Below are 9,390 nucleotides of genomic sequence, written 5' to 3' on the forward strand. Positions count from 1 at the left end.
AACTGAGGCGTTTCATTTGGAGTCGAGCAGCAGAGTAGATTATGCACACGGACAAAGGCTTGAATCAAAGTGCGTGTGTGCGTGTGCACGTGTACAAACGGAGAGGAAGCGTGCATGCCCATGTGTCCGTGCATGTGTGCGCGTCAGCCCATCTGCACCGTTGCTGCTGGTGTGGCTCTGCCCGTCTGTGTAGGCTTAGGTGTACTTGCATGCGTGTTTGTGCGTGTGTGCGTAAATCATATCATCCACCGTTGTGGCCACTGGGAAACACAGACAGACTGAGCTTATGAAACACTTCCACAGCTGTGTTAAGGCAGCCAACACCCATATGTTTCTCCCACTATCCATAAAAAATAAAAGTCTGCAAAAATCACTCCAGGATGTTGCATCCTCGTTACCTCGCTGATACGTTCACTGCTCCACCCCAGAGAGAGGAAATTTGCAAAGTCTGCAGCGTGCTGTATTTGCATGGATGCAATTACAACACAGAGCGGTGCAGATGACACAGATAAGCAGCATCAAACGTGGAAGCAGGCATTAAAAAGTAGCTTTTTTGCTGGTGTAGGCGTCACTTGTAGCACAGCAACCGACCGACCACGCAAAACCAAGCAGTTGCCGGAGGGATTAAATTTGTGGTATCTTTTGTGTGTGTGTGTGTGTGTGTCCATATGGCTGCAGTCCTAGAGGGAAAGGCTTAACCTCTGTGGCATTGAGGAATTTAGAATAAATCAATGCACATGCTCATGATACAGTACATATACCAACACTGTATCAAGGTAAATCTTCCCTTCGGGTTAAAACTGTGACTACCTGTCAATCTCCTCCTCCAGCTGATTTATACATGTTTTTTAATGCTAATTCTCAAAGTTAAGATCAACGTAATCACATTGGCAAATACATTAACTCCAAATGAAACGGTGCATATTCATATACTGCAGGCTGGTGGGTGGATATGCATTACAAAACCCACCTAAGAGAATAATCTGTGATGTATCGAGAAGATAAGAAATCTGGGTTAGGGAGGAAAATCTGATTATGAGCAGTGATGTAACTGGAAATGCGGACTTCCCCTTTAAGGCATCACTTCCTTTTTGCCCAAGAGCAGAGTGGTTAGTGTTTTGTTATGGACATTTTTTTTTTAAACTGAGGAGGTGGAAAACTTGGCTTCTCTCTCAAAGGACCAGTCCTACTCAGTCCTATTTGCTATATCACTTCCCTCTTTGGGATTTAGACCAAGGCTTCCTGAGCTGGTCCACCCAATACAGAGTTGTTAGCATTTTCCGAGCCTGCTGCACTGCGTCATCCTGTAGTTTGGGTATGTTGACACAACACTCGACTTGTTAAGGTGTCCATACTGTTCTCCTGCACAGTGACACAGCTAAAATAAAAAATCAATATTTCAAATTATGGGCACCAAACATTGAATAATTGATCTACATTTGAGATTTCTCTCCAGTGGAATGAAAACACACAAGCCCAAAGGTCACAAAAGAGAAAACACTGACTTTTACCCTTCATTAAATATCAAACATCATCTACACACCATGAGACATCTCTGTTTACCTTCTTTCAAATGGCAGCAAGTCATTTTTAGACACGAAAAATGCTGTAAACACAGCACTCACACATTATCCCCTTAAAAAGTTAATATGGTAAACCCATTAGTAACTTATTACTCCATCCAGCATGCTTCTAACAACATTAGCGTTCATTTAAAGTCCAATATTTGTTCTCATTTGAGGCCTGACCAGCTCTTGTGGGAAATATCAGGCTCTTGAGCAGCTGAATGCTCCACTATGATCAGAAGCTCGTCCCTTACTTTGGCTGTCTGCCGTTTTATGCTGGGAAAGTAGTGGTTTCATGGGTTTTTAGAGGGGTTTTTTTTACGCTGAAGAAAGAAGCTCCCTGCCATGTCTGGAAACAGATGAAAGTTGTGAGATTTGACTACAACAGTAAAACTGCGAGCCAGAAAATCAAAACAATGGCCCAAAAGATGCTTTAAAGCTCCGCGGAGATAAAGGGGAGGGATTTCTGGATACAACGGCGATGTTTTAACGACTTCCAATAACAGCATATTTGCTTTTTTAAACATAATTTCTCTTTATGGTGGTTTCTTTGGACTTTCTGGGGTCAACACGACCTCACGTCCTTTGGCTCCCAGCATGTCTGGAGCTTGTATTTATTTACTCCAAGAAACACTTCCTTGTTGAGTTAGAAACTGGCATCTGCCCCGGTAGTTTAATTTGTAAATGGATACCTCAGAACAGACCTCAGAAAAGTAGGGGGGGCAGGAACGGACAGTGTAAGCGAGCAGCCGAAGAACAGATCACAGGCGGTGATGTAACACGGCGTAATGACGCTGACCCCGCTGTAACTCATCGCTTCCGGAGAGCCCGGCGCACACATGGTGAAAGTAAACAAACGCACCGCAGGGGGGTGGAAGAGATGAGGAAACAAAAGGCAGGGATAGTCTGACAGTGACATATCTGATCCCTCTGTGCACCAGGACGAGGCAGGTCACAGGATCCACCACTACAGGAAGTGATGGTCTGCTGAAGTAATTTGGTTTTGTTCATGACAAACAAGTCCCAACTTTGAGACCACACAAGTAGGTTATCTGTTGGATTTCACCAACACAATTACCCAGAGTACCGCTCTGTTGTTGGATCAGGGTTTCACTAAGTATCAGATGTTGGCTTGTCAGTGTAGTCTGCTACTGCTACAAGGTTTTGGTGAGGCTTTTCATTGCAATGCTGTTTTAAATCTCAAATGTGGACAGCATTGAAAGTAATTGACATAATTCCTAAATATTAGGAGCTCCAGTGACTACATTTTGGCAATTGCAACACAAAAACAGCACAGAGGGAGCTCCATTTGGGTATTTGCTAGAAAGGACTGTAATTAAGAACAAAAGTAAAACATACAAAACCAAAATCAAGGCCTAGCTTCACACAAAAAGGTCTGAAAAGCTTTCACTTCATTCCACTGATGCCCCCAGAAGAAGGTCAATGCCAAATGCAGTGGGGCATTCACAGTGCTTTTGACACATACACTATTTTCACAACAAGCTAATGGAATAAAATAATAAAAACCCCTGTCAAAACCTTGTTTTTGTCACATAACATTGGTATCCAACTGAAAAGTTCATAAATACTCAGCCTGGAGGGCTTTATTTGAAAATGACATTCACTGTCAGCCTGGAGATATAGGGGTGAGCATTAAGCATTGAGCAGTTCAAGGACTTGCACAATAGGTTGACTGGGGACAAGCCGGTGGACAGATTGGTAGGGTTAGGATTGTCGTTTGGTATATTTCAACAACTCTTGGCTGGATTGTCATGAAACTTCACAGAAACATTGAGAGTCCGAAACCTACTAACTTTGGTAATCCTGAGATTCTTCCTCAAGCATCACCAGAAGGTTGACTTTTGATTCCAATTGACAACAATCAATTAAAAGGCCACAGAAGTTGGTAGATATCCATAGTGCTGCTACCTTTGGAAGTCGTGAAGGTATTTTGAGTACTCTTGCTCAAAAGTATTTACATATAGGCCTATAAAATATGTTTTCATTATGTTTTAGTCTGGTTTCTTTTGGGAAGAACCTTTAACATTGTGAATTTGAGCTTGCAGGTGGCAACTACTGTAGCAAATTACTTTAGCAAGATGAAGTCTGAAGGCTACATGCTACAGTATGTTCAGATGTTTCAAACCAAGTGAAACCAAAAGGGAAATGAATCAGATGTTGAGTGAGTCTACTTATGTTTCTATTCCTCATTTCCTGTGGGTGCAGAAGTTGCCATCCTCGACACCAGACTTTCATTTTCGGTAAACTGGGGTGAATTTATAGGTCTCTGTTTGCGGTAACGAGACTTTCTTAGTGGCGCTAAAAATGTCATTTTGGTTGTTAGGCAGAAAACTGCACTACAATTAGCTTTTGATGGTTATGGTGAGATGATTAAGTCAATTCTACTCCATTATCTTCCATTGTTTGGCATGTGTGGTGAGGAAGCAGCTTGTTGATGAGGGAGTCGTGAAATGTGTTTTGATAAGTTCGAGTACCACCAGTTTAACACTGATCCTCCTGAAAACTGTGTTTGACTCAGCGACTGCAAACAATCGACCACAAACGTTCCCCTGGTGACAACGGAGGATGTGTATGTGTGTGTGTGAGAGATAGAAGGGGGGGTGGGGGGGCTGGGGGGAGGGGGGACAACCGACACCACCAATACACACAGGAGGAAGTGAACCCGACAGAGGAAGCACATTTCTGCTGCGTAGCCCAGTTGTTGTTTTTTCTCTGTCCGAGAAAAGAGATCGATATGTATCACAAAGGAGAGGAGACCGGCTCCCAAAAAGCTGAGTCAAGGTGCAAACACACACACACAAAAACACACACACACGTCTGTATATCTAACTTGTGAGGACTACAACTCTCAGAGTGCATACCTACATCCTAAATGCCTTGATTTTAATCTAATGCTAATTCCAATCTCATCCTTGTGTCAAACATTTATTTTAAGAAACGTCCTCAGAACTTCTCCACCTTCCAAAAAAACGTCCAGAGTCCAAAGTCAGAGCCTGATTTACGAGGGAGCTTCACTGGTCCAAGAAAACTCGCCTAGAATCTCTCAAAGTCGTACATTACTGTTTCAATAAATTACATCCGGCTCGTCCCTGCTACGCTATGCTGGTTTTTTTAACAGCTTGTAAAAAAAAAAAAAGCAAAGCTGCTCAGTGCAGAGAGAAGACACGACTGGAATGCAGCCTCACAGGAAGTAGACTGACAGCTGTCATGTTGTGCACACGCTCGAGTTGACTGTTTGTGTCCAGCATGTAGATAAATGTGGTGTTTATGTGTATGTCACATAGGGTCAGCATCAAAAGAGAACAACACTGATTATGAGCACACAGGTTGCCTCAAGTCTAAACTGGGACTTCTGAGTCCTTCAACAGAGAATTCATCAGCAGCTGCTACGATAAACGTTTATTTGTATCTAAGAAGAAATTAAAATTCTTTATTGTCTTAGTCACGGAAATTTAATGCTCTCTTAGTCTTGTCTTGTACTGTTGTACAACGTAAAAAAGCAATATGCATTTATGTTTCCTGACATTTTATTGACCAATTAGAAATGAAAATCACAACCAGAGAGACGTCAACTTCTGCATTGTTATGTTCCCTAAAGCAAGTCAAAATTACATCTATCTCAATGGTTTTTGCTGCATCATATTTACAATTTCTGACCTGTCCATTGTGAGAATATGGATATCTGAGATTTAACAGTTATTTTTAAGAGCCATTAAACCAAATTCAACCTTAAACAGACAATCTTAACTTTATAAAACAGACTGTATTTGCTAATTGTTCCTTTAATACTTTGTCTTGGTGTCTAGCATTATGAACTGCCCTGTATACAAAAAAAATATTTGCCGTACCATTGACAAATTCTACATTGAGAACAAACAGAAACAAAAAGTAGACAACAATAATAGCATAGGATCACATACTATCAAATTAAATTAGATAAAACTGTGATATTGGGTGAATTTATACCGTTACAGCTACAGCACAGAAGCTCCAGCCACCACCAATCCTCATATACAGACACAGTGTTGGCCCGGCCAGACACATCCATTCATAAAAGACCCACCCCTTCCCCATCCGTTCATGCACACACACCCACGAACACACATACACACACATACACAGGGCCATCCGGGACGGCCGGACGAGCCATCCGGGACGGTCGCAGGTGGTCACCAGTTCTTTATTACTGCCTCTGAATTCTCTGAATGAAATTTTGTGAAGGTTTACGAGCAGAAAGTTCTGGATAATCAGGTCCAAGAAAACTGCAGTGATCTTTATACATACAAAGGTGACCCAATAGAAACATTAGCCTACTAAATCCCAGGAAACAAAACTAATCTCATAGGCTACAATATAGCGATGTCTTATAGGTCAGTAGGGGTTGATATAAGAAAGCCACTGAATCGGTTCTCTATAGGGGCATTATGGGAATCGTTGGCCTGGTAGCAATGAGAAGAAGACAGGATACATGAATGCCCAGGGCAACACTAAACCCAATCCAATTAGTTTAATCAATGGTGAGTTAAATGCCCTCTTGAGAATGGGAAATTCACCAACTTGCCACTTATGTGTCAAGTTCACGACTTGAGCTGTGTCAAGTCAACAAAGATTTGCACATTTCACAAGGCTCCTTACTTCACAGCACAATCTGGATTCATTTAAAAAACATTTAAGTTATTTTCATTTCGTCATAACAGGAAGTCATTTGGATCAATTTCAACCATATAATAACGTTTTACCCCCACCAAGTAAATCCTGTGTAAAATTGAGTCCCCACAAGGACATTGAACGCCCCATTTCGTTAACTTTTTTTCCACCTCTCTGGGCGCAATTGACCCGTTTGATGGCAAAAACGAGCCGGAAAACTGAATTTTACGGACGCGCTGTGAAGTAGCCGAGAGCCCTGACAAAGCCGTGACGGTGACGGTATGTGAGGGCAGAAATGATCCATATCCATGAATGGAGGAGGCTGCTGTTGGACTACACACGGACCCAGTAACGAGCTACACCCCGGGCTGGGGTTGTCTTAAAGAAATGCCCCCCTACCACCACTAAGTAACACCACCCATATAGGCTACCTACCCCACCTTGAAAGGAAGCGGTGTAGATAGAAGATAGGAAGATAGATAGTTGGAGATGTAGGCTACTCACCCCGGGCAGCAAAATGAGTCAGCTAGAGACAGGAGAGAGATGCGGGAGTCTGCGGGAAGATTATCTCCTCTGGTTCTCGCAGTAGGAGGGCACGGGAGAAAATAAAAATGTTTTTTAAAAAAAGAACAACAACAGCTCTATGTTTGAATTATATTTCGACACAGACGAGCTGCTGGTGTAGAAAAAAAACAAGAAGAAAAAGTCCACTCCTCCTCGGTGTCGGTCGGGTTCGGCTTTTTTTTTTTTTTTTTACTTTTGCGGTTTCAAGTCTTGAGAGAGACTGTTTTCATGGGCCGTGAAGGGGACACGCGAGAGAGGCGTTCAGGTGTCAGTCAGTGTTTGTGGAGAATAAAACAGTTAATGTCGTGATTCCTCCGTAAGCGTGTGTGTGTGTCTCTCTGTGTGTGCGTTTGTGTGTCCGCTGCTGCTGCTGCTGCTGCTCTGTAACCGGCTGCTGAAACGTGGAAACGCCTTTTCCTCTCTCTCTCTCTCTCTCTCTCTCTCTCTCTCTCTCTCTCTCTCTCTCTCTCTCTCTCTCTCTCGGTCACGGTTAAGCACGCTGTCTGATTCGTCCAGAGATCGTCTAGTGCAAACAATGCATCACTCCCTCCGTAAAACCACTGACCGAAAGAACAAGAGAAGCAACATTTTGATTGAAATCCTTATTTACTTACCAAGAACACCATATGTAGACTACTATCACAAAGAGTCAATATGCCTGTGTATAAATTGGCAAAATTTGCAAAAATATTTCACTTTCTAAGCCAACTTTACAACCACACACCTACTAATTTGTAAGGTAGCACCATTTAAAAACATCATAAACATCAACAGGTCCTGTCACCCAGTTTCGTGGTAATGGGACACAAACAAAATAAAGTTTTAAAGGTGGTTATTATTTCAGTTAAAGGGACAAGGAGGAGTTTCTATTCGGTTATAAAAAAGTCTCACGTTAATGTGGATGAATCTCCGCTACCCACACTTGTTAATGGGCCCATTTTCGATAAATATATCGATCTGTCTCTATCGTTATTTTGTTATTATTAGTGGTGGCGGAAATGCTGGTCGAGCCAACCAGCGTTTCCTTCGTGGCGAGTTATGAGAATAACGCCGCAGAATCGCCGTTTATGGTCGGAACTACGACGGTATGTGAACCTCTTTGAACCTCTGACTTTAATTATTGATGAATGAAAACATGAGTCCGTCTTGCGCCGGTCAAAGAAATGTACGGTGCGCGCGGAGGCTCATAAATGTAGTGTGAAAACGCTTCGCTTTTCCAAAACTCCTCGTTGTCCCTTTAATAGCCTACCCCACTCTGTTGATGTCTGCATATTTATAGCCTATGTATGTTTTCAATCATGCTGAATAAAATGTGCAGCCTGTTTTCAGCTGGGTCAACTGAAAGTAGGGCCTTTATTATTAATAAGGACCAAAAAGCCTAAGACATACAGTAGGTGTCATGTGCAACTTATGGCCACAGCTAATCAAACATCACTCATGGAACACCATTTTTTTTCAACTGTTACAACACAAAACAAACGTTTTAAATTAAGTTTTTTATTAGGGTGTCCTTTACCATTCCAATCCATTTTTTCCCCAGATGACTACCAATGCATAATCTAAACCTGCTGAAAACTGTATCATGAAGCTGGGATGTAACTCATTGTCTGTTGCAATGGGCTCTATGCACAGCTCCACTACTTCCTGAACTTTAGCCAGCTCCTTTATTTCCTGCCTTACATTATTGGACAAACTGATTAATCCAGGTGTGTCTGACCTTACGACCTCTTAACAATGGTCAGACACACCTGGATTAATCAGTTTGTCCAATAATGTAAGACAGGAAATAAAGGAACTGCCTTAAATTCAGGAAGTAGTGGAGCTGTGCATAGAGCCCATTGCCTGAAATGTGTTTGTCAGGAGAAAAAAAAAAAAAAAACCCAGCAGAGTGAGACCTCTGTCTCTCCTCTTCCTCTGAGTCTGCTGGTTCTCAGACACTGGAGCACACACACTCTCACACACTTGCACATACACATTTTTCAAAGCTGATGTCACCGCGCTATCCGGTCTGCAAATCCCTCCTCCTGTTTCTTTTTCCCCATCACAACACACGATCCAAAACACCCCCACCCTCCAACCCCAACTCCATTCTTTTAAAAAGTGACAGTGAGCCAACAGGAGCTGGGCCGCCCCATGTTGATCCCTCAGATGAAGTTAAATCATCCATCACTTTCTCTGCTCTGACCTCCTGAAAGGCAAAGCTGCACAGTTGCACTGTAGGAGAATTTATACAAGTCATTCAGAAACAAAGTTTGAGACCTTCTATGTGATGCAGTCCAAAATGTATCTTAGAGATGTGAAAATGTTGCAGTTCCTGCAAGAGCAGTTTGCAGTTTTAAGGTCCAAGACCCACTTTTTAACTTAACTTCATGAGATTTTGTTTAGAAACATCAGCTAAGGGACACCTTTATCAATTATCAAAGCCTTACAAGCTCTACTTTGATGGGCAGAGGGATGTACTCTTAAATATAATTTCTCCCACATGCAACACACCCATCTGCATCCTGAAATGTGATGAATGAGTGCAGACCGAGGGAAAATATTTTGATCAAGGATTTCCTTACAGTGATTTCCCAGAATGCTTTCTTACAAC

The 9,390-nt window shown here is 42.3% G+C and overlaps 1 protein-coding gene across 1 annotated transcript in view; it reads right to left on the bottom strand.

Annotated features, from left to right (window-relative positions):
- pea15 (proliferation and apoptosis adaptor protein 15) overlaps window positions 1-7,185 on the bottom strand; it is a 51,032-nt gene extending 43,847 nt beyond the window's left edge. The window contains exon 1 of the mRNA XM_085759198.1: window positions 6,738-7,185. The gene's annotated coding sequence lies outside the window, so the exon portion shown is untranslated. The remainder of the gene's footprint in view (window positions 1-6,737) is intronic.
- Between the last annotated feature and the right edge of the window lie 2,205 nt (window positions 7,186-9,390).

The sequence above is a fragment of the Trachurus japonicus genome, chromosome 18 (assembly GCF_045865225.1).
Source record: "Trachurus japonicus isolate A0001 chromosome 18, Traja_1.0".
Taxonomy (NCBI): Eukaryota; Metazoa; Chordata; class Actinopteri; order Carangiformes; family Carangidae; genus Trachurus; species Trachurus japonicus.